The sequence below is a fragment of the Phyllobates terribilis genome, unplaced genomic scaffold, assembly GCF_046119375.1.
Source record: "Phyllobates terribilis strain yellow unplaced genomic scaffold, ASM4611937v1 Scaffold_1__5_contigs__length_1240528914, whole genome shotgun sequence".
Lineage (NCBI taxonomy): Eukaryota > Metazoa > Chordata > Amphibia > Anura > Dendrobatidae > Phyllobates > Phyllobates terribilis.
Window position 1 is genome coordinate 1,155,886,391 of NW_027362761.1, and position 25,368 is coordinate 1,155,911,758.

The following is a 25,368-nucleotide window of genomic DNA, read 5'->3' on the forward strand; positions in this document are numbered from 1 at the left end:
TGTACATGGTAATAAGATCACCCCTAAGCTTTTATTTTCTGCAAACTGAATAACCCCAAGTTTGATAATCTGTCTTGATATTGCAGTTTACCCATTCCCTTAATAACCTTGGTCACTCAAGTGCTGCTGTATCCTTGTTATACACTGGAGACCAAAATTGTACACAGTATTTGAAGTGTGGCCGTACTAGTGACTTATATAGAGGCAAATCTATGTTCTTGTAATGAGCATCTTTGCCTTTTTTAATGCGTCCCTTGATTTTATTGCTTGGCAGCAGCTGCCTGGCACTGGTCACTAAAGTTGAATTTGTTATCCACTAATACACCCGAGTCTTTTTCATTTACAGTTTTAACCAGTTTTTACCATTTATTATATAATGATTAGGGTTGAGCGAGTATGTTCTGTTCCGAGTATGCTCAGGCCGAGCTCCGAGTATTTACAGCTGCTCGGTGATATGGTTGAATTGCTCCCGTGTGCATGATTTGCAACTGTTTGACAGCTTTATTACATGTGAGGAATGTGTAAGAAATAGACTAGTGTTGAGCCACCCCCATAGTGTTCGGGTTCGGTTCGGTTCGTCGAACACCGGGATGTTCGAGGAACTGTTCGTCGAACTGTTCGTTGAACACCTTAGAACACCGTCGAACACCGTTAAAACCAATGGCAGGCAAACAAAAACACATAGAAACACATAGAAAACACCTGCAAAGGTGTCCAAAAGCTGACAAACTGCTCAGAAGACACTCTCTTTAAAAAAGCCGGCCGGCAAATTCAGCAGCGGCATACACCGGTACCCGACAATTTAGACAAGAAGGAATAGAGCATCACACATAGATTAGATAGATAGAAACATGTCAGTCACACATATAAGAAGCACAGTGACAGTGTTGCTTACTGTACTTGTCATTTAGTGTCAAAGGATTTATTAAAAAAAATATTAGTGTTTTCATGCACCGTCTCTTTAAAAAAGCCGGCCGGCAATTCAGCAGCGGTACCCGACAATTTAGAACAGAAAGAATAGAGCTTCACACATAGATTAGATAGATAGAAACATGTCAGTCACATATATATGAAGTACAGTGACAGTGTTGGTTACTGCACTTGTCATTTAGTGTAAAGGATTTAGTAAAAAAAATAATAGTGTTTTCATGCACTGTCTCTTTAAAAAAGCCGGCCGGCAATTTAGCATCTGTACCCGACAATTTAGAACAGAAAGAATAGAGCTTCACACATAGATTAGATAGATAGAAACATGTCAGTCACATTTATAATAAGTACAGCGACAGTGTTGGTTACTGTACTTGTCATTTAGTGTTAAAATAAAGGATTTATTAAAATAAAAATTGGCGTGGGGTTCCCCGTAATTTTAGTCTCTAGCGGAGGTTAAGCAGACGGCTGGGGCAGAGGTTTGAAGCCTGGGAAGGGGGTAATACCCACGGAGCTTCCCAGGCTACTAATATCAGCCCCCAGCTGAATACCTAGGCTTTACTAGCTATTAAAATGGGGGACCCCTCAAAAAAAATGACGTGGGGTCCCCCCCTATGTTAATAGCTAGCAAAGGCTAGGCAGACAGCTGGGGGCTGATATTAATAGCCCAGGAAGGGTGCCATGAATATTGGCCCCCTCCCAGGCTAGAAACACCAGCCGTCAGCCGCCCCAGAAATGGCGCATCCATAGGATGCGCCAATTCTGGCACTTAGCCTCGCTCTTCCCACTGCCCTGTAGCGGTGGCAGTGGGGTAATAGGGTTGGGGTTGATGTCAGCTTATAACGCCTGCTGACATCAAGCCCAGGTTAGTAATGGAGAGGCGTCTATAAGACACCCCCATTACTAACCCCATAGTAAAAGTTAAAAAAAACACAAACACCCAGAATAAAGTCCTTTAATTTAAATAAACACACAATTCTTTATTGTTCTAAATTAAACCATACTTACCATCACGCCCATTCCAGCTGAAGCCAACGATCTCCTGTAATAAAAATAAAATAATAAACCAACATCATCCTTACCTTTCGATGGTTCCCAGGACAGCTTCAGCTCTGCTACATCGAGATGACAGGCTGGACCGCAGGAGAAAGCTGCCATCCAGCCTGTCATCCCGCAGACACTGAGAAGCACAGGCATGCTTGCGCTTCTCAGTGTCTCGCTGTGACGGCATCCAGATGAGCCGAGGTCATGTCCAATGAACTCGGCGCACCTCATGCACGTCACTGACAGCGTGGGAAAATTCTCCTGCACTCAGCGCTTCAGCGTGGGAGAATTCTCACGCTGAAGCGCTGAGTGCAGGAGAATTTTCCCACGCTGTCAGTGATGTGCATGAGGTGAGCAGAGATCATTGGACATGAACTCACCTCATGCACGTCACTGACAGCGTGGGAAAATTCTCACGCTGAAGCGCTGTCAGTGACGTGCATGAGGTGAGTTCATGTCCAATGATCACTGCTCACCTCATGCACGTCACTTACAGCGTGGGAGAATTCTCCTGCACTCAGCACTTCAGCGTGAGAATTTTCCCACGCTGTCAGTGACGTGCATGAGGTGAGCCGAGTTCATTGGACATGACCTCGGCTCATCTTTATGCCGTCACAGCGAGACACTGAGGAGCGCAAGCATGCCTGCGCTTCTCAGTGTCCGCGGGATGACAGGCTGGATGGCAGCGTTCTGCTGCGGTCCAGCCTGTCATCTCGATGTAGCAGAGCTGGAGCCGTCCTGGGAACCATGGAAAGGTAAGGATGAGGTTGGTTTATTATTTTTCTTTTATTGCAGGAGATCGTTGGCTTCAGCTGGAATGGGTGTGACGGTAAGTATGGTTTAATTTAGAACAATAAAGAATTGTGTGTTTATTTCAATTAAAGGACTTTATTCTGGGTGTTGTGTTTTTTTAAATACTTTACTAGAAATTCATGGCGGTCATGTCTAATACTGGCGTGACCCCATGAATTTTGGGCTTAGGGCCAGCTGATAATACCAAGCTGGCCCTAACCCCTTTATTACCCAGTGAGCCACCGCACCAGGGCCCTGGATGAGTTGGGTACAGCGCCAGAAGATGGCGCTTCTATGAACGCGCCATTTTCCGGGGTGGCTGCGGACTGCAATTTGCAGCGGGGGGGGGGCCAGAAAGCTTGGGCCTCCCTGCGCTGCGGATTCCAGCCCCCAGCTGCATAGTTGTACCTGGCTGGACACAAAAATAGGGCGAAGCCCCACGTATTTTGTTTTTAATTATTTCATGAAATTCATGAAATAATTAAGAAAAAAAGGCCTTCCCTATATTGTTGTGTCCGGCCAGGTACAAATAGGCAGCTGGTGGTTGGGGGCAGCCCGTTCCTGCCTGCTGTACCTGGCTGGACACAAATATAGTGCGAAGCCCCACTTCAATTTTTTTTTATTATTTCATGAAATTCATGAAATAATTAAGAAAAAAAGGCCTTCCCTATATTGTTGTGTCCGGCCAGGTACAAATAGGCAGCTGGTGGTTGGGGGCAGCCCGTTCCTGCCTGCTGTACCTGGCTGGACACAAATATAGTGCGAAGCCCCACTTCAATTTTTTTAAATTATTTCAGGAAATTCATGAAATAATTAAAAAAAAATTGACGTGGGGCTTCGCACTATATTTGTGTCCAGTCAGGTGCAGCAGGCAGGAACGGGCTGCCCCCAACCACCAGCTGCCTATTTGTACCTGGCCGGACACAACAATATAGGGAAGCCCTTTTTATCTTAATTATTTCATGAAATAATTTAAAGAAAATTGACGTGGGGCTTCGCCCTGTTTTTGAGTCCAGCCAGGTACAACTAGGCAGCTGGGGGCTGGAATCCGCAGCGCAGGGAGGCCCAAGCTTTCTGGGCCACCCCCGCTGCAAATTGCAGTCCGCAGCCACCCCGGAAAATGGCGCGTTCATAGAAGCGCCATCTTCTGGCGCTGTACCCAACTCATCCAGGGCCCTGATGCGTTGGCTCACTGGGTAATAAAGGGGTTAGGGCCAGCTTGGCATTATCAGCTGGCCCTAAGCCCGAAATTCATGGGGTCACGCCAATATTAGACATAACCACCATGAATTTCTAGTAAAGTATTTAAAAAAAACACAACACCCAGAAAAAAGTCCTTTAATTGAAATAAACACACAATTCTTTATTGTTCTAAATTAAACCATACTTACCGTCACGCCCATTCCAGCTGAAGCCAACGATCTCCTGAAATAAAAGAAAAATAATAAAGCAACATCATCCTTACCTTTCCATGGTTCCCAGGACGGCTCCAGCTCTGCTACATCGAGATGACAGGCTGGACCTGCAGAACGCTGCCATCCAGCCTGTCATCCCGCAGACACTGAGAAGCGCAGGCATGCTTGCGCTCCACAGTATCTCTCTGTGAGGGCATCCAGATGAGCCGAGTTAATGTCCAATGAACTCGGCTCACCTCATGCACGTCACTGACAGCGTGGGAAAATTCTCCTGCACTCAGCGCTTCAGCGTGGGAGAATTCTCACGCTGAAGCGCTGAGTGCACGAGAATTTTCCCACGCTGTCAGTGACGTGCATGAGGTGAGCTGAGTTCATTGGACATGAGCTCACCTTATGCACGTCACTGACAGCGTGGGAGAATTCTCCTGCACTCAGCGCTTCAGCGTGAGAATTTTCCCACGCTGTCAGTGACGTGCATGAGGTGAGCCGAGTTCATTGGACATGACCTCGGCTCATCTGGATGCCGTCACAGAGAGACGCTGAGGAGCGCAAGCATGCCTGCGCTTCTCAGTGTCCGCGGGATGACAGGCTGGATGGCAGCGTTCTGCTGCGGTCCAGCCTGTCATCTCGATGTAGCAGAGCTGAAGCTGTCGTGGGAACCATGGAAAGGTAAGGATGATGTTGCTTTATTATTTTTCTTTTATTGCAGGGGATCGTTGGCTTCAGCTGGAATGGGCGTGACAGTAAGTATGGTTTAATTTAGAACAATAAAGAATTGTGTCTTTATTTCAATTAAAGGACTTTATTCTGGGTGTTTGTGTTTTTTTTTAACTTTGACTATGGGGTTAGTAATGGGGGTGTCTTATAGACGCCTCTCCATTACTAACCTGGGCTTGATGTCAGCTGGCATTATAAGCTGACATCAACCCCAGCCCTATTACCGCACTGCCACCGCTACAGGGCAGTGGGAAGAGCGAGGCTAAGTGCCAGAATTGGCGCATCCTATGGATGCGCCATTTCTGGGGCGGCTGACGGCTGGTGTTTCTAGCCTGGGAGGGGGCCAATATTCATGGAACCCTTCCTGGGCTATTAATATCAGCCCCCAGCTGTCTGCCTAGCCTTTGCTAGCTATTAAAATAGGGGGGACCCCACGTCAATTTTTTGGGGGGTCCCCCATTTTAATAGCTAGTAAAGGCTAGGTATTCAGCTGGGGGCTGATATTAGTAGCCTGGGAAGCTCCATGGGTATTACCCCCTTCACAGGCTTCAAACATCTGCCCCAGCCGTCTGCTTAACCTCCGTTAGAGCCTAAAATTAAGGGGAACCCCACGCTAATTTTTTTTTAAATAAATCCTTTATTTTAACACTAAATGACAAGTACAGTAATCAACACTGTCACTGTACTTCATATATATGTGACTGACATGTTTCTATCTATCTAATCTATGTGTGATGCTCTATTCCTTCCATTCTAAATTGTCGGGTACCGCTGCTGAATTGCCGGCCGGCTTTTTTAAAGAGACGGTGCATGAAAACACTAATATTTTTTTTAATAAATCCTTTACACTAAATGGCAAGTACAGTAATCAACACTGTCACTGTACTTCTTATATATGTGACTGACATGTTTCTATCTATCTAATCTATGTGTGATGCTCTATTCCTTCCATTCTAAATTGTCGGGTACCGCTGCTGAATTGCCGCCGGCTTTTTTAAAGAGACGGTGCATGAAAACACTAATATTTTTTTTTATAAATCCTTTACACTAAATGACAAGTACAGTAATCAACACTGTCACTGTACTTCTTATATATGTGACTGACATGTTTCTATCTATCTAATCTATGTGTGAAGCTCTATTCTTTCGGTTCTAAATTGTCGGGTACCTGTGTACGCCGCTGCTGAATTGCCGGCTTTTCATGTTTCACTGTGAGCACAGTTCCCATCGATTTGGGCAATCACTCTAATGCCACAACCACCATGGCTGTGGCATTACAGTGAGTGGCAGACAATCCCTGCATGATTGGTGCTCTAAATAGCGCCAGACATGCAGGACACGCTTTTGGTGCACGAACAGTTATCGAACATAACCTCGAACAGCCGAATTTTTTGCAAATCGTTCGGGTTCGTCGAACAACTCGAACACCGCCCAAAACAGCTCGAATTTGAGATTGGCGAACAGTTCTAGTCGAACACCGCTCATCTCTAAAATAGACATTCCTCCCATGTAATAAAGCTGTCAAACAGTTGCAAATCATGCACACGGGAGCGATTCAACCTTATCACCGAGCAGCTGTAAATACTCGGAGCTCGCCCGAGCATACTCGGCGAAAGGGTTAATAGAACATACTCACTCAACACTAATAATGATACATTTTAAAGCAATAAAGTGTACTTGCCGTTAGTTGAGGTAGATGGGTTATTTTTCTAAGCTGTATAGCAAGATAATGTCTGCGTTATAGGGGATACATAGTTGTGAGATAGGGTACTAACAAATAATAATTGAATGCCTTTAAATATAGTGCTGTGATAGACTCACTGGTATTATATGCGAGGGTAGGTATGTGTCACACAGGTTGCTGGCCTATGTGAATTAAAACCAATAGATTTTCTGCCAGCATATTATATACTGGGGTTTACCTCTTTAAAAGGGTGTGGTTTTATGGGAATGGCGTAGAGATGGGAGGGACGTCATTCCCCATAACTACCCTCAGAGTGTGGCTGAACAGGGTATAAGTGTTCAGTCAATTTGTTTCCTAGGTGGAGAGTGTGGTCTGGAGATTGAGGTCTCCAGGCTGTGTGTGGCTGACACCAGAGAGCAACACCGGATGACTGGTGTTGCAGTCACTTCACACGACTACCTGCAGCTGGCAAAGACCTTGCTGGCTAAGAGGACTCTGTTATATTTTCATCTTTTGTTTCCCCATAAACCCCAAGAGGGACTGTTTATTTTATAGGGACGCTGCTGGAGTTTATGCCGCACAATAAACCCGTGTGTCCTGTGTCTGCCTCCGGAGAGCCGAGGGAGTTATTATATACCAATCTAGTAACCAATTGCCATATATATTGATAGATGTACTGACGCGTGGTGAACCCGGAACCAGGCCTTTTTGTGGATGCTGGGGGTTGTAGTCACCGCGGCGGCGACCCGGTCCCGTGGCTCAGGGTGGTCGAACCAGTGGCAGTCTATTTATGTGGTTTTTATGATTAAATGTCCGACTACGCCACCCGTAGATTGCGGTCAGGATGAACCGCTGCTGCAGGGCAGACCGCTGAGGCTGGTGTTGTGGGTGCAGCAGAGTGTAGTACAACTCCCCACGGGAGGAGTATAGCCTCAGGGCAGTGTAGAGTGATGATGGTGGTTGTGGTGCGGGGCGTCCCAGTATTAGTAGTGCTGACGCGGTGAGAAAGCACAGAGACAAGGTGTTGCAGTTCAGGTTCTTTACTCACAGTTCTCATCCAGGTCACTTGTGCACAGGTAGGACCGCCTGAGCCGTGCTGCGTCCACCAGGCAGGGGGCTCGATCAACCGCCAGGCAATTCCGGAGTGTGGCACAGGACTCCCTTCTCTCCTTTCGTCAGCCGTGCCCCACCAGTGACACTACTTCTGTCCAGCTGCCTCGGGTCTTCTCCTGGGAGGACTGGGTGTCCACTTCCCTGACCCTATGTGGTGTGCCTTCCTAGTAGGTGTAGTGAGGGGTCGCACCAGTAAATGATCACGACCACCGGTTCTTGGTTAAGGATTAGTCACCTCCACCAACTTGGGATCCGGTACCCTGTTCTGCCAACCCGTCACCCGTAATCTCCTGGGTCCTTAGGGTTCCTTCTGCCTTCGTGTCTCTGGGCCTCTCTTGGTGTTCTGTTCCTTCTTACTTTCCTTTCTGTTCTCCTCTCTTCTCTCTGGCCCCGGCCTCTACTCTAGGCCTGGCCCTGGAGCAGAGCTCCTGCAGAGCCTCTCCTCACAGACTTCACTCCTTCTCTGCACGACTGAACTCCCCTCTCCTAAGATGGTGCCCACCTCTTATACCTCCCTCTCTGTGTATGAGCCCAGGTGACTTGCAACCAATGGGCTCCTACCTATGCCCAGAAACCGTCCCCTCCTGCTCCTACATCACTGGGTTTTCCTCCCCACTCCAGCCAGGGACATGATCTGTCGTGCCTGCATTACTGTACTAATGGGAGCACCGTTGAGCTGTCCCCCGGAAATGGGGTGTGTGTGATGCATGCAGCTAACTGAGTCCCGGTCCACACACCATCCTTACCCGGGAGTGGGATATCACACCTCTGGTTGAGGTGCAATACCTCTGTAGCGACCGAACCCTCGGGGCGCTACATTCCCCCCTGGTAAAACACAGCACGTCCTCGGGCTGGAAAAGAGTAAAGACAATTAATTTACAAGACATGCAAAACTTTTTCAAAACTTTTTTTTACATTAGAAAACGGACAACATTGTTCAATTCCCTTTATGGGAAACACTTTTCTCTTTTTCAACACTTTTCTTTCATTAGACATTGTTAATATTACCGGAACTCTTTTGTCATATAAAACATCATATAGCAGCATATAAAACTTTTTCATATAAAACATTTTTAAGTAAAACATATTCTTGGATCCCGGCCGCGGTGCAACTTGAGACCGGGTGTTCATTCTTCTTTTAAGTGCAAAAACTTCAGCAAACTTTTAAACGTGAGGGACTCTCTGTCCCGAGGTAGACGTTACAGTCTTTTTATAAAACCAGTAGGGGGCACTTTAGGAAGCGCAACTATTTACAGGGGCGGCCGCTCTCAGTCCTCGACCAGTTTGGGAAGGGGATAGCTGTTCTCAGTCCCCAGCCAGATAAGGGAAAGGGGGCAACTTTGACAGGTAACAGTCCCAACGGGGACCACACTCTCAGTGGAAACAGTCCCACAACAGTTCTTATACCCTGACGGGTAACTATATACATAGGCACATTTTCTCCTCCTCACTACTGACGGTATCCTCCGTATGCGCCTTGTTCCTCCGGGTAATCTTCAGGCCCGTCCGGACCCTCTTGACTAGTGTTGAGCCACCCCCGTAGTGTTCGAGTTCGGTTCGGTTCGTCGAACACCCGTGTGTTCGCCGAACTGTTCGTCGAACTGTTCGTCGAACACCTTCGAACACCGTTAAAACCAATGGCAGGCAAACAAAAACACATAGAAACACATAGAAAACACATTCAAAGGTGTCCAAAAGCTGACAAACTGCTCAGAAGACATAATTAACACATGGAAAAGTGACAAGTACATATAGTCATGCGAAAATAAAAGAGGTGGAGGAGTAAAAGGAGGGGGAGACACAGATATAGGCATGTCATGCCCTTCTAAAATCCAAAAAGTGAGAAGCCGACACGGCCAGTCCGCTCCTGCCCGTGCCACCTCCGTGTCGCCGGGTTTGTGCCAGAGCCGCGGTGAACCCTGACGGCCAGCCTCCCTCTCCCAATACTGGTGCCTGTCCGCTGGTGGGTCGAGCGAGCCCCCCTGTGGTGGAGGCAGCTCTAAGCTTTTTAATTTAAATTGTCTCTCTAATTTGAATGAATACACTTTAAATCCATTTACAAGGATCTATTGGAGGGCAAGTCTCATGCCAGCAGCCGCGGTAATTCCAGCTCCAGTAGCGTACACTAAAGCTGCTGCAGTTAAAAAGCTTTTATAAGGATCGAGCTCGGCTGTCCACCGCAAGGCATCCTACTGCCAGTCCCAGCCCCTATGCCTTGGGGTGCCTCCTGATGCTCTTCACTAAGTATCCCATGGTCCCGAAGCATTTCCTTTGAAAAAATTAAGTGTCTAAACTACAGGTGGTGTAGCTTGCTTAACAGCCGGGATAATCCGCTGACTAGCAGACACTGCTACTAGGCACAAAGTATTTCCTGGGCTAGATGCAGTTAAAAATTTGTAATTAGATACTCTCGTTGGATGATGAGAAAGCATTCCATAGAGTCTCCTGGCACGCCATATATGATTCTCTTAAAGAGCTTGGGGTAGGGGTCTAGGGGACCCTTTTATAGCCAAAATCACGGCCCTGTATCGCAATACGTCACCTAGGCTGAAGATAAATGGAACTGTAGCACCCTGAGGGCTCGGTTGCTACAGACGTATTGCACCTCACCCAGAGGTGTGATATCTCACTCTCAGGTAAGGATGGAGTGTGGATCAGGACCCGACACCTGCATGCATTACACCACATTGCCGTGGGGCAGGGCGACCAATATGCCCCTGAGATGGGCACGACAGTCCCTGTCCCTGGCTGGAGTGAGGGGAGGGAACACTGAGGAAGGGGAACCCTGTAGTGCAGGAGCAGGGAGGAAGCAGTTCCTGGGTGCATTGAGAAGGGAGTATAAAAGGTGGGCACCATCTTAGTTCAGTGCAGAGAAGTCTGAGCAGAAGTGGCAGGGAGCAGGGGCTCTGCATGAGCTCTGCTCCGGAGGCAGGCCTAGTAACAGAGGCCCAGGCCTGCAAGAGGGAGAAGGAAGGAAGAGGAGCGGAGAAGGCTCCAGGAACGAGGAATGAAGGGATCCCAGGGGTGCGGACGGGCGAGTCGCCACCGCACGCCCGAATCCACCTGCGTGGAGGGGTCAGGCCAAAGGGGGAGACCGGTCCCCGAACTAGTGGAGGCAGGAAACGACCCTCAGCTAGAAACCGGAGGCTCTGACATTTTATGTGGCACAGCCCCTTGCTCCACCCGCTAGGAAGGCACCACATAGGGTCAGGGAAACTGGCGCCAAGTTTACCAAGAGGAGGCCCGAGGCAGCCGGACAGAAGTGTTGGTAAGAAAGGCCAGACAAAGGACACACAAAGGGGGTCCTGTGAAGCGCTCCAAAGTTATCTGGGAGTTGTCTGAGCCCCTCACCTGGTGAGCACAGTACGACGTGGGCAGCCGTTACCTGCAGACGTGGTCTGGATAATAAGAACTGTGAGTAAAGGCCCTGAACTGCATCACTGACTCCGTGTCGTTACTGCTGCTGCCCTGCACCATCACCCCCATCCTCCGCATACACTGCCCTGAGGCTATACTCCTCCCGTGGGGAGTTATGCTACGCTCTGCTGCACCCACAACACCAGCCTTAGCGGTCTGCCCTGTAGCGGCGGTTCACTCTGACCGCAATCCATGGGTGGCGTAGTCGGACATTTAAACATCAAAACCACATAAATAGTTCCGCCACTGGTTTGACCGCCCTGAGCCACGGAACCGGATCGCCGCCACGAAGACTACAACCACCAGCATCCACCAAAAAGGGTCCGGCTCCGGGTGTCCCAAGGCCCAGGGGGTGCGTCAGAACATTTTCATCACCTTTCACAATCACCAATGGGACAAGGCAGGGATGTCCTCTGTCCCCTCTCTTATACATCCTAGTGACGGAGCACCTGCTCTCATCAATTCGCCATAACCCCAATATTAGGTGGATTGAGGTGGGAGGCACCGAGTACAAGTGCTCTCTATTTGCTGATGATGTCCTAGTATATATCACTCAATCACATATATCCATCCCTGCTGTTATGGCTGAAATAGATCACTTTGTTACATGGTAAAATTTTAAAATCAATGCAGCGAAGTCTGAGGCCCTCGATGTCTCCCTCCCTAAATCCATATAGGATTCCATCCAGTCCAACTTTCCCTTTGCCTGGCCCTCACAGGGTATCAAATACTTAGGAATTCCTATTCATAGAGACCTCTCCCATCTATGTTATCTTAATTTTGGGCCCTTTATTGAACAATTCCATACAGACCACGGTTGGCAAGTTAGAACTGTAAGATTCACTACGTGAACCACTGGTGTTTTGTGGAAAAGCACATGTACACCGCGTTCCAAATTATTATGAAAAAAGTGTTTAGGAGTGATAAGGGAAGAATTTGTTTGTTTGTCAGTTAAACTCATTGATGGTGATGTGTGTCAGGGCTCTTTATATCACTGTAAGCAATTGCAGACACCTGTGCTAATTAGTTTGGCAGGTGTGTCCAATGAAAGGCAAGACTACTTAAGAAGGCTCTCTCACATTATTAAGCAGCCTACATTTTCTGCCAAAATGGGAAAGAAAAAGGATGTGTCGGCTGCTGAGAAGCAACAAATTGTGGAGTGTTTAGGTCAAGGCATGACTACAATCAACATTGTGCGATGATCAGGATGAAGTGTCTTGGCAATCAAGAAGTATGTAGCTGATTCACAGTACACACGTGTGCGTGCTGATAAGGGCAAATTGAGGACTCTTTCCTACAGGCAATTACGTCAGGTTGAAAGAGCAGCGGCAAAATAGCCTTGTCATAGCAGCAGACAAGTTTTTGAAGCTGCTTGTGCCTCCAACGTCCCCCGAACAACAAGATGCAGGGTCCTTCAGAGGTTTGCAGCTGTGCATACGCCATCCTGTCGACCTCCTCTATCCACTTCACACAAGCAGAAACGGCTCCAGTGGGCCAAACATTACATGAAGACTGATTTCAAAACTGTTTTGTTCACGGATGAGTGCCGTGCAGCGCTCGATGGTCCAGATGAATGGAGTGGAGGATGGCTGGTTGATGGACACCCCACGCAAACACGGCTACAGCGCCAACAAGGAGGAGGTGGAGTAATGTTTTGGGCTGGAATCATGGGGAGAGAGATTGTCGGCCCCTTTAGGATCCCTGAAGGCGCTAAAGATGAACTCCATAATGTATGTGGATTTTCTCAAACAGCACTTCCTGCCATGGTTCAAGAAGAAGAACCGTGTATTTCACAGCAAGATCATTTTTCTGCATGATAATGCACCATCTCATGCTGCACATAAAACATCTGCATCTCTGGCTGATATGGGCATAAAAGGGGACAAACTTATGGTGTGACCCCCATGCTCCCCTGACCTCTACCCCATTCAGAACCTTTGGAGCATCATTAAAAGGAGTGTCTATGATGGCGGGAGGCAGTTCACATCTAAGCAACAGCTCTGGGAGGGTATTCTGTCCTCATGCAAAACAATTGAAGCAGAAACCATCCAAAACCTGACAAATTCAATGGACGAGAGAGTTCAGAAGCTCCTTTCGAACAAGGGGTCCTATGTGAAAATGTAACATCACCTAGAATAAAGTTTTGAGTTGAAAACTGTTTGATTTCAGTTTCTAACAACCTGCTAATGCTTATAATTTCAAAAATGACCATTTTTTTGGTCTTTATTAAAATGAAAAGGTTGATCGAAAAGTTTGGGGGATCTAAGAGTGTGGCAACCCAGTAGTCATGATTACTTCGAATTCTGACAATATGAGGGTCATGCTGCAGGTAGTGCAGCAAGAAGGCACTTATGTGTCTTGCGCATCTCGGAGCCCCAAAATTATTTTCCGGGCTAGATGCAGCTAAAAATTATTTTTAATTTTAAATCTGGTGAAGCTTATTATAGATGGCCTAATAGGATCAGTGCTGCACACTGCTACAAAGCCCAAATTATTTTCCAGTCAAGATACAGATAAACATGATTAGTAATTTGAAAGCTTAAAACGGTTGGTAGGGTGATTTTAACCAATCATCAAGCTTTTACTCTCCCCAGGATGACACAGGGGTAGAAAAGTCGTTTCGGATCCATGATTTGTTCATCTTTATGAACGTGAGTCTGTCTACATTATCAGTGGAGAGCCGCGTGCGCTTATCTGTCAGCACACCACCAGCAGCGCTGAACACACGTTCAGACAGAACGCTGGCTGCGGGGCATGACAAGATCTCCAAGGCGTAAGTGGCTAGCTCCGGCCATTTATCCAGATTGGAAGCCCAAAAAGAGCAAGGGTCCAGTGACACAGTCGTGGCTTCAATGTTTACTTGGAGATACTCCTGTACCATCGTCTCTAGGCGTTGACTATGTGTCAGACTTCTTGTCTCCTGTGGCCTTGCAAAGGATGGGCTAAAAAAGTGGTGAAATGATTCCGCAAAATTGATGTTACCAGCAGATACTGTGGTTCTGTTACGGTTTGAGTGCTGAACACTTGACGGTCCCACGGTTGGCAAGTTGGAACTGTGAGATTCACTACGTGCACCACTGGTATTTTGTGGAAAAGCACATGTAAGATTCTGCAACAGTCTCTGCTGATACTCCTGCATGCGTGCATCCCTTTCTATGGCAGGAATAATTTCTGCAAATTTACTTTTGTACCGGGGATCTAACAGTGTGGCAACCCAGTAGTCAGGATTATTTCTAATTCTCACAATTCGAGGGTCATGTTGCAGGTAGTGCAGCAAGAAGGCACTCATGTGTGTTGCGCATCCAGGAGCACCAAGTCCCTGTTGTGTTGGTGGCGAGGTAACAATCATGCTTCCTTCCTCTGTCCTCTCCCCCCAACCTCGCACAACAGAAATGTGATCAAGGTCTCCCTCATCTGATGAGTCTTCCATCAGTTCGTCCTCCACTTCTTCCTGGGCTCCTGCACCTTCCTCACTAGTTTGGCTGCTACCATGCGCCCTGGTAAAATCATCTCCCCCACCCTCACATGCCTGCCGCCTTGGTGCTGCCGACCGTCTGGACCTTGCAGATGTTAGCCCTTCCGCATACAACTCCTCCTCCTCTACTTCCTCCACCTCCTCTTGTGCCACCACCTGACTCCGAATTCTGTTTAACATGTGCTCCAGCATGTAAATCACCAGAATAGTCATGCTGATAATGGCATCGTCAGCACTAAACATCTTCGTCGCCATTTCAAAACTGTGCAGAAGGGTGCATAGGTCCCTGATCTGAGACCACTCCTCCAGCGTGATTTGCCCCACCTCTGAATCTCGTTGGCCCAGGCTATACGTCAGAACGTATTGCACCAGGGCTTGTTGGTGCTGCCACAGTCGCTGCAACATGTGCAGAGTTGAATTCCACCGGGTAGGCACATCGCATTTTAGCCGGTGAAGTGGCAGGCCCAACGACTTCTGTAGAGATGTAAGTCGCTGAGCTGCGGGATGCGAACGGCGGAAGTGAGCACACAGCGACCGTGCCCTCTGCAGAAGGCCATCTAGTCTGGGATAGTGGGCTAAAAATTGCTGGACAACCAGGTTCAACACGTGAGCCATACAAGGCACGTGTGTGACATTGCCCCGGCGAAGGGCCGCACCCAGGTTTGCAGCATTGTCGCACACGGCCTTCCCTGGTTTCAGGTCCAGTGGAGACAACCATTCATGAAATTGGTTCTCCAGAGCTGACCACAACTCCTCAGCTGTGTGACTCACATTTCCCAGACATTTCAATGTAAAAACCGCCTGATGACGTTGAGCAATACTGCCAGCATAGTAAGGAGGTGTGCAGGATCCCTTCTGCGCAGTTAGAAAGCTTGTGGCATGACCAGACAGGCTTTGGGTGCAGGTGGAAGACCGAGAGGAGGTTGAGGAGGCAGAAGCAGTGGAGGAACTTTGACATAAAGAGGATTGACGCACAACTCGTGGGGACGGCAAGACTTGGACAGCAGCCCCTTGTCCTGCTGTCACCATAGTTACCCAGTGCCCAGTCAGCGACATGTAACGCCCCTGTCCATGCCTACTCGTCCAAGTGTCTGTGGTGAAATGCACCCTGTCACACACAGAGTTTCTCAAAGAAGCGGTGATGTTGTGTGCGACATGCTGGTGGAGCGCAGGCACACCTTTCTTTGAGAAGTAGTGCCGACTGGGCATCTGGTACTGGGGCACTGCGACGGACATAAGGTCTCGAAAATCCTCTGTGTCCACCAGGCGGAAAGGCAGCATTTCTGTAGCCAAGAGCTTGCAGATGGTGAAATTCAACCTCTTAGCTTTCTCATGGCTAGGAGGAAATGGTCTTTTACTTGTCCACATCTGAGGGACCGAGGGCTGGCTATTGTGCTTAGACGGGGTTGATAAGGGTGTCCCCGGCAAACTGCCGGTCTGTGAGGAAGATGCAGGCGGACATGTTAGGTTGCCTTGATCCAAAGGTGGTGCTATCGATGTCGGACAGCGCTCAACACCAGCTGGTGTTACCACCTCCAAAGAAAATGATGACCTGCCAATCACGCTGGCTGTTGCGGGTAAAGAGGTGGCAGGTCTGCGCCCCAAAACAGGTGTGACTGCTGTCCCCCCAGTCACAGAGGATGAAGAGGCCGCGGATGCACAAGATATGGCAGACGGTGGTTGGCCCGGCCGGCTAGGCCGCTTTGTAGCACACTGAGCTTCCCACTGCAACTTATGCTTCATGTCCATGTGCCGGTTCATGCATGAAGTACTCAAACTATGTATTTTTTGGCCTCTACTTAGCTTTTGCTGACAAATGTTACAGATAACACGAGTTGGGTCATCTTTATCGATCTGAAAAAATGCCCAGGCTATGCAAGGCTTAGCACCCATGCGACCTGAAGAGCCACCACGACTTGTGGTGAGAGGCAGAGTTGTGTTTGAGGATGCAGTTGTTGACGTGCTTCCAGTACTACGTCTCTGTCCAGGAAGGCGCAACCTGACCTCGTCGTCACTAGCATCTTCCTCCACCTCCTCTGCTGACCTCATCTCTTGGCTGACTGTGGGTTGACAGTAAGTGGGATCTCCGACCTCATCATCATCACCCTGTGCGCTATCACACCCGTCGTCCTCAGAGCCAACCTGTTCCTGCCCTGACAAAAAACTAAAGTTGTCGCTCCAATCAGGTATTTGAGTCTTATCATCGTCTTCCTCATTGTCTCCACCAACAGGAGTTACAGTTTGGGAATGAGGGTCTACATTATGGTCAGAACCTTCTGCGTCTGGTCCTGGATCCGACTCATAAAGATTCTGGGCATCAGTGCAGATCATTTCATCGTCTGGATTCACAGAAGCGCTGGAGTCGACCTCTGATTCCCAGGCTATAGTATGAGTAAACAGCTCTGCAGACTCAACCATCTGTTCTACCTCATACTCAGACGGGCAGCTGGAGATTTGGGAGCTGTGAGGAAGCAAGTGCGATTTGGGTGACACCTTTGAGGACTGGAGTATTTGTGATGTTGAAGTTGATGTGGAGGAGAGCCCACTTAAAGGAGCACTTGATATCCGTTGAAGCACCTGCTGTTTTTGTGCCTCATCTGGAATTTGTAGCGATTGGCGTGGCCGTAAGAAAGGGATCTTATCACATTGTCCGCTAAAAGAAGTAGACATTTTAGTTTGGCTGGAAGATGGTCTTTCTTCTGCACCTATCCCACGGACACAACCTTTTTTCCCCTTCCCAACACGCCTATTCCCCTTTCCACCAGCAGCAGGCCTTTTTCCACTCATTTTGGTGGTTAACTAATTCACAACTCTGGAGTTGTTTGCACAAAAAAACAATGGATGGTAACCGAGCAGAGCTGAGTGGCCAAACTGTGGTATTAGGCCAAAACTATTGGCTGGGTTAGATGCAGAAAAAAATTATTTTTAATTTGCAACCTGATGGAGGTCAGTATAGATGGACTAATAGACCAAGTCCCACACACCGCTAGAAGCCCAAATATTTTTTCAGAGCTAGATGCAGAAAAAATTTTTATTCAATTTGCAACCTGATGGAGGTCAGTATAGATGGACTAATAGACCAAGTCCCACACACTGCTAGAAGCCCAAATATTTTTTCAGAGCTAGATGCAGAAAAAAATTATTTTTAATTTGCAACCTGATGGAGGTCAGTATAGATGGACTAATAGACCAAGTCCCACACACTGCTAGAAGCCCAAATATTTTTTCAGAGCTAGATGCAGAAAAAAATTATTTTTAATTTGCAACCTGATGGAGGTCAGTATAGATGGACTAATAGACCAAGTCCCACACACCGCTAGAAGCCCAAATATTTTTTCAGAGCTAGATGCAGAAAATTTTTTTATTCAATTTGCAACCTGATGGAGGTCAGTATAGATGGACTAATAGACCAAGTCCCACACACTGCTAGAAGCCCAAATATTTTTTCAGAGCTAGATGCAGAAAAGAATTATTTTTAATTTGCAACCTGATGGAGGTCAGTATAGATGGACTAATAGACCAAGTCCCACACACCGCTAGAAGCCCAAATATTTTTTCAGAGCTAGATGCAGAAATTTTTTTTATTCAATTTGCAACCTGATGGAGGTCAGTATAGATGGACTAATAGACCAAGTCCCACACACTGCTAGAAGCCCAAATATTTTTTCAGAGCTAGATGCAGAAAAAAATTATTTTTAATTTGCAACCTGATGGAGGTCAGTATAGATGGACTAATAGACCAAGTCCCACACACTGCTAGAAGCCCAAATATTTTTTCAGAGCTAGATGCAGAAAAAAATTATTTTTAATTTGCAACCTGATGGAGGTCAGTATAGATGGACTAATAGACCAAGTCCCACACACCGCTAGAAGCCCAAATATTTTTTCAGAGCTAGATGCAGAAAAAAATTATATTCAATTTGCAACCTGCTGGAGGTCAGTATAGAAGGACTAATAGAACAAGTCCCACACACTGCTAGAAGCCCAAATATTTTTTCAGAGCTAAATGAAGAAAAAAATTATTTTTAATTTGCAACCTGATGGAGGTCAGTATAGATGGACTAATAGACCAAGTCCCACACACTGCTAGAAGCCCAAATATTTTTTCAGAGCTAGATGCAGAAAAAAATTATTTTTAATTTGCAACCTGATGGAGGTCAGTATAGATGGACTAATAGAACAAGTCCCACACGCTGCTAGAAGCCCAAATATTTTTTCAGAGATAAATGAAGAAAAAAATTATTTTTAATTTGCAACCTGATGGAGGTCAGTATAGATGGACTAATAGACCAAGTCCCACACACTGCTAGAAGCCCAAATATTTTTTCAGAGCTAGATGCAGAAAAAAATTATTTTTAATTTGCAACCTGATGGAGGTCAGTATAGATGGACTAATAGACCAAGTCCCACACACCGCTAGAAGCCCAAATATTTTTTCAGAGCTAGATGCAGAAAAAAATTATATTCAATTTGCAACCTGCTGGAGGTCAGTATAGAAGGACTAATAGAACAAGTCCCACACACTGCTAGAAGCCCAAATATTTTTTCAGAGCTAAATGAAGAAAAAAATTATTTTTAATTTGCAACCTGATGGAGGTCAGTATAGATGGACTAATAGACCAAGTCCCACACACTGCTAGAAGCCCAAATATTTTTTCAGAGCTAGATGCAGAAAAAAATTATATTCAGTTTGCAACCTGATGGAGGTCAGTATAGATGGACTAATAGAATGATGCTATGCCCAAAAGATTTTACTTCACTAGGTGCAGTAAAAAAATTGGTAGTCTATACACAGGTGGTATATCTTGCAACACAGATAGGCTACTCCACTGACTAACACACTCTGCAATAGGCCAAAAAGGATTAGCTTTGCTAGATTCAGCCAAATGCTGTGAAAAAAAACTTGCACAGCACTGGCACAGACCTGCCTGGCAAAAACTGATAGGAACTGATGTAACCTAGTCCTGAAAAGGACTCCAATTACAATTAGTCTTTACTCCCACAATCTATCTATTTAAGAGCACAGACCTGCTTGATAAAAGTCGTAGGAAATGCTGTAACCTAGTCCTTAAAAGGACTGCAATCACAACTATTCCCTACTCCCAAGCTATCTGTATATTTGTGCGAAAATTGGCTTGAAATTAACAAGGTATAGCGCACACAGCAACAGCGGTGCCGTCTAACACGCAGCTGCAGCAGTGAGAAAATGGTGGCGACGGGGAAAATGGCTTGGTCTTATAGGGCAAGGACATGTGACATACACTGCCAATCACACATGCCCTTGCTTGTGTGAAAAAAAGCACTTCGCTCCGTGTGTGCGCTGCTGATAGGCTGACAGATTGCACCTCCCCACTGCAAATGTGGGAAAGAGAAAAAAAAATGGAGATCTTCATTGTTCCTGCAGAGATCCATCCCCTGCCCCTCCCCCCGCCCCGCTGTACACTCAAACTGCGTATTAACATTAATTTTCATCATTACTGAGAAAAAATCCAGTTATGATTTTGGTGCACGAACAGTTATCGAACATAACCTCGAACAGCCGAATTTTTCTCAAATTGTTCGTGTTCGCCGACCAGCTCGAACACCGCCCAAAACAGCTCGAATTTGAGATTGGCGAACAGTTCGAGTAGAACAACGCTCATCTCTACTCTTGACTCTCTCCGTAGTCATAATGCAGCTCCTCCTCCGTGAGCCGGTGGACGTGGAGGGCGTGCAATCCCTTTGCACCCTTGTTCCGGGTGTAGGTGACCACGTCACCAGGGTATAGATCTCGCCCGCGATGTCCCTCAGGCAGGTGGCTCTCGACGTCCCTACGGGTCACAAAGACATCGTCTGTGGTCTCAGGATCTTTAATGAAGCCCCAGCCGTGCTCCTTCTGGAATTTCACCACGGTCCTGGTGGCTCGGGGACCGCGGCCGGCTTGGGGATCCTGTCGGGCTCTCCTCTTTTGCTCCGCACTCCGTGCTTGGAGCCGCTCCTCCCTGATACGCCGTTCCCGCCGCTCCCTTTCAAATGTCGCCAACTGCTGGTGGCAGGACTCCAGTCGACGGGCTGCGTCCGCCCGGGTTTCTTGGGTGAACCCCATCAGGTTTTCTCCAGTGGGGTCCCACTCGAACTGGGCATCCTCCAGTGAGGGATGGATTATCTCTCTGGGCTCCGGAGCCGGTATCAGGGGTTCACGCGGCGGCTGGTCCCCCCATGGGCGGCTGCTGGTCAGGTCGGCCGGCCATACCAGGGGCAGTCCATCTGGGCCGGTGTGCTGGGTGAATAGATCCGCGCCCAGGGGCAGTATGGCAGGGGGCCCCAGTTAGGGAGCAGCGCCCGGGGGCACTCGGCCTCGCGACCAGGCCGGTGGTCTTCCGATCGTGCCCGGGAGTGGCGCAGTCAAGGCAGGGGGCGCTGGTGAGGCAGTTGCGCCCGGGTGCACTAGGCCTTGCGACCAGGCCTGTGACGTCTGTCTTTCGACCGCGCCCGAGGTTAAAGGGCACGGCGTGGGGCGGGGCGTAGCCGCGGCTCTTGCCGCCTGAGGCCTAGCCGGGAGTAGCGGAGGCGCGGTGGCAGGTACGGTTCCCGGTGCTTCGGGCCCCGCAACGGGAGGCGGGGGCAGGCTTGCGGCCTTAGGGCTTGGGGTGATGATGTCCCCGTTACCTGCCTCGGTCTTTATGGCCTCCTCCGCGGCGTCTTCCTTGACCACCGGTCCACCTTCATTGCCCTCAGAGGCAGGCGTGCTGCTCGGCCCTGGTGACGCCTCCTGCTGGTGGGCTACAGGCTGCCGGGCCAACTCCTCCTTCCATCCGGCAAACACATCCCGCTGCGCCCTTACCATCCTCCGGTCCAGATCCTCCAGCGCAGCTCGCGCACACTTCGGGTCCCTGGGGAGCTGTGCCAGCAATTCGGTTAGGCTGCATGGCGGTTCAGCCTGCAACAGGCTACGGGCCAAGGTGCTGGTGGTGTTTGGTGTTCCTTCCATTCCCGGGTGCGGTCTGTCCAGACTGATCCAGACTGCACCCTGCCCCACAGTTTTCTTCCCTGTCCGCCCCCATTGGGGGTGGTCTTGGGGCCATCTGCTGACAATCACCTTCAGGGGCAGCCCCCCCCACGCTGATGGACATCTCCACAGCCGCACTCATGGCTGTTGGGGGCGGGCTCCTTCTTTGGTGCCATTCGGGGACCTGGCCCACGATGGGAGGTGGCTTCCTGTTGTCTTTTGGCGCGCACATTATGGTGCTCGTTCTTCTGGGGCGGGTGCCATCTTTAATACAATAAAACTATCTCTTTTCAGGCACGCAATACCCGTTTGCGGCGGGTTGGTAACGATCCTGCCGACTACGCCAAAGCTGACTCGCCCCCTTGGCCGCGTGGGGAACCCGGAACCGGGCCTTTTTGTGGATGCTGGGGGTTGTAGTCACCGCGGCGGCGACCCGGTCCCGTGGCTCAGGGTGGTCAAACCAGTGGCAGTCTATTTATGTGGTTTTTATGATTAAATGTCCGACTACGCCACTCGTGGTTTGCGGTCAGGATGAACCGCCGCTGCAGGGCAGACCGCTGAGGCTGGTGTTGTGGGTGCAGCAGAGTGTAGTACAACTCCCCACAGGAGGAGTATAGCCTCAGGGCAGTGTAGAGTGATGATGGTGGTTATGGTGCGGGGCGTCCCAGTACTAGTAGTGCTGACGCGGTGAGAAAGCACAGAGACAAGGTGTTGCAGTTCAGGTTCTTTACTCACAGTTCTCATCCAGGTCACTTGTGCACAGGTAGGACTGCCTGAGCCGTGCTGCGTCCACCAGGCAGGAGGCTCGATCAACCCCCAAGCAATTCCGGAGTGTGGCACAGGACTACCTTCTCTCCTTTCGTCAGCCGTGCCCCACCAGTGACACTACTTCTGTCCAGCTGCCTCGGGTCTTCTCCTGGGAGGACTGGGTGTCCACTTCCCTGACCCTATGTGGTATGCCTTCCTAGTAGGTGTAGTGAGGGGTCGCACCAGTAAATGATCACGACCACCGGTTCTTGGTTAAGGATTAGTCACCTCCACCAACTTGGGATCCGGTACCCTGTTCTGCCAACCCGTCACCCGTAAACTCCTGGGTCCTTAGGGTTCCTTCTGCCTTCGTGTCTCTGGGCCTCTCTTGGTGTTCTGTTCCTTCTTACTTTCCTTTCTGTTCTCCTCTCTTCTCTCGGGCCCCGGCCTCTACTCTAGGCCTGGCCCTGGAGCAGAGCTCCTGCAGAGCCTCTCCTCACAGACTTCACTCCTTCTCTGCACGACTGAACTCCCCTCTCCAAAGGTGGTGCCCACCTCTTATACCTCCCTCTCTGTGTATGAGCCCAGGTGATTTGCAACCAATGGGCTCCTACCTATGCCCAGAAACCGTCCCCTCCTGCTCCTACATCACTGGGTTTTCCTCCCCCCTCCCCACTCCAGCCAGGGACATGATCTGTCGTGCCTGCATTACTGTACTAATGGGAGCACCGTTGAGCTGTCCCCCGGAAATGGGGTGTGTGTGATGCATGCAGCTAACTGAGTCCCGGTCCACACACCATCCTTACCCGGGAATGGGATATCACACCTCTGGTTGAGGTGAAATACCTCTGTAGCGACCGAACCCTCGGGGCGCTACAGTAAAAATTCAGAAGATGCACAGATTAGGCTATACAGTTTAGAAAAATAACCCACCTACCTCAACTAGCACAAGTACACCTTATTGCTTTATTTAGTACACACTGAGCAACAAGTGGATTTGTCGCATTATTTGCTGCTTACAGAGTGGACAGCTTGTAGCGCCATTGTGGACATCTATCTAATTATACATTTCATTTCCTCTGCCCAATGGCATGACCTTAGATTTTTGTACATGTAACTTCAATTGCCATTTCTCAGCCAAAGTCTCCAGCTTGCATAAATCCCTCTGTAATATTAATCATTCTCCTCTGTGTTGATTATCCTGCAGAATTTAGTATCATCTGCAAATTGAAATTCTACACTGTATAGTCTCTACAAGGTCATTAATAAATATGTTAAAAAGAAGATGGCCCAATATTGACCCCTGTGATACCCCACTGTGAATTTTGACCCAAATCGAGTGTGTGTGAATTATAACATCCCTCTATTTCCTATCACTGAGTCAGTTATTAACCCAGTTAAACATGTTTTCCCAAAGTCCCATTACTTTCATTTTTTATGTACCAACCTTTTGTATGGCATGGTATTAAACGCCTTTGAAAATTCCATATAGATAACTTTCATGGCCATACCTTGGTCCAGTCTGAAACTTACCTCCTCATAAAATCTGATTAGATTACTTTCACAGGACCGTTCCCTCATAAACCCATGTTAATGATAGGTCATGATGTTATTCTTATTGAGATACTCCATGATAGCATCTCTTAGAAAACCATTAAAGATTTTGCCCACAGTAGAGGTTCAATTTAGTGGCCTATAATTTCCAGGCTCAGATTTTGTCTCCAAATTTTTGGCTTATTTTTATTTACATTGACAATGAGTATTTCTGCCTCAATATTTGCTGTCTTGATTTGCTTTTTACACAATTTATATTTTTTATCTAGAATTATTTCTTGCCTCCCCACTACCCTCTTGCTTTAGTTCTCTAAACAATATAGCTCTATTTAGTATTGTTGTTTTCTCTAGAGTTGTGTGAACTTATTCAAATGGGATTGAATGCCACTCAACTTACAAATATCTGTATTCTCCAGAATGTGGATTTTTTGTAATTCATTTCACACGAATTCTGAAAAATGGTGGCCATTCAAAACAAAAAAATATATAATACTAACCTCAGTACTCTCCTCTGCCGCTTCCACTGCTCATTCTCCCCTAAACGGTCCATGGCGGTAATTCTTACCTCTGCAAAACACTGAAATTCCGGGCATCTTCACACTAGGCTGGGACTTCCATCCACGAATAAGCATGCACAGAGACATTCTGGGCCTTGTCGTCTACGGAATTCCCTGCCTGAAGTGTGCGTCACATCGTGACAGCTCAACAACACTACAAACTAACAGCACACATATGCAGAGACATGCCTGCCCTAGTCTTTGGGCATGTGTGGTGTTGTAAGGTTGCGGTGACATTGTGACAAAGAGGCACCATATGGGGGACAGTGAGCAGCGGATAAGAGCGGGGAGGTGAGTATTAGTTGTTGAGGTTTTTTTTTCTACATCTCACATTTATCACAACCTAGCACACAGCTTTCCCGAGCACCTGATAGGTACTCTTTTTAGAGTGTGACCCATTACCAGTGTGAGACATGTAATGACTGACAGCCTGCTCTCCTTATTTCACTGCAGAGCTGTGTGTGACTATAACTGACACATCTGCAGGTTCCTCTCAGTGCTTCAGCTTCCAGCTCACAGGCAGACAGGGTTGCAATACAGCAAAGGTGTGAGAGCTGCAGCAAATGTGTTTGCAATGAGACAACGTTCAGTTTTCCTGTCCTGCGTTAGTTACATTTCTCACTCTGGTAACTCTTCGTTTCATTCATAACAATCTCTGCAGGTAGATTCTCATGCAGATCTATGTCCAGCCCATAGTCCTGAACAGATCATTCACAGATAAGAAAAATGTAGATTTCTCTGGAATAGGACATTGGATCACAGATATTAAGGTATCATTTTATTTAGCTTCCTATGACCTACATGCCCATATAGACGGCTTAGGAGGATTCATCTTACTGACCGATTCCCTTTGATAGAAGCAAAAGATAAGAAAAAAAATGAAAATAGTTACAAAGCACATCTACAGTGGTGACCCAATGTTTGGCATTCTTTTTAAA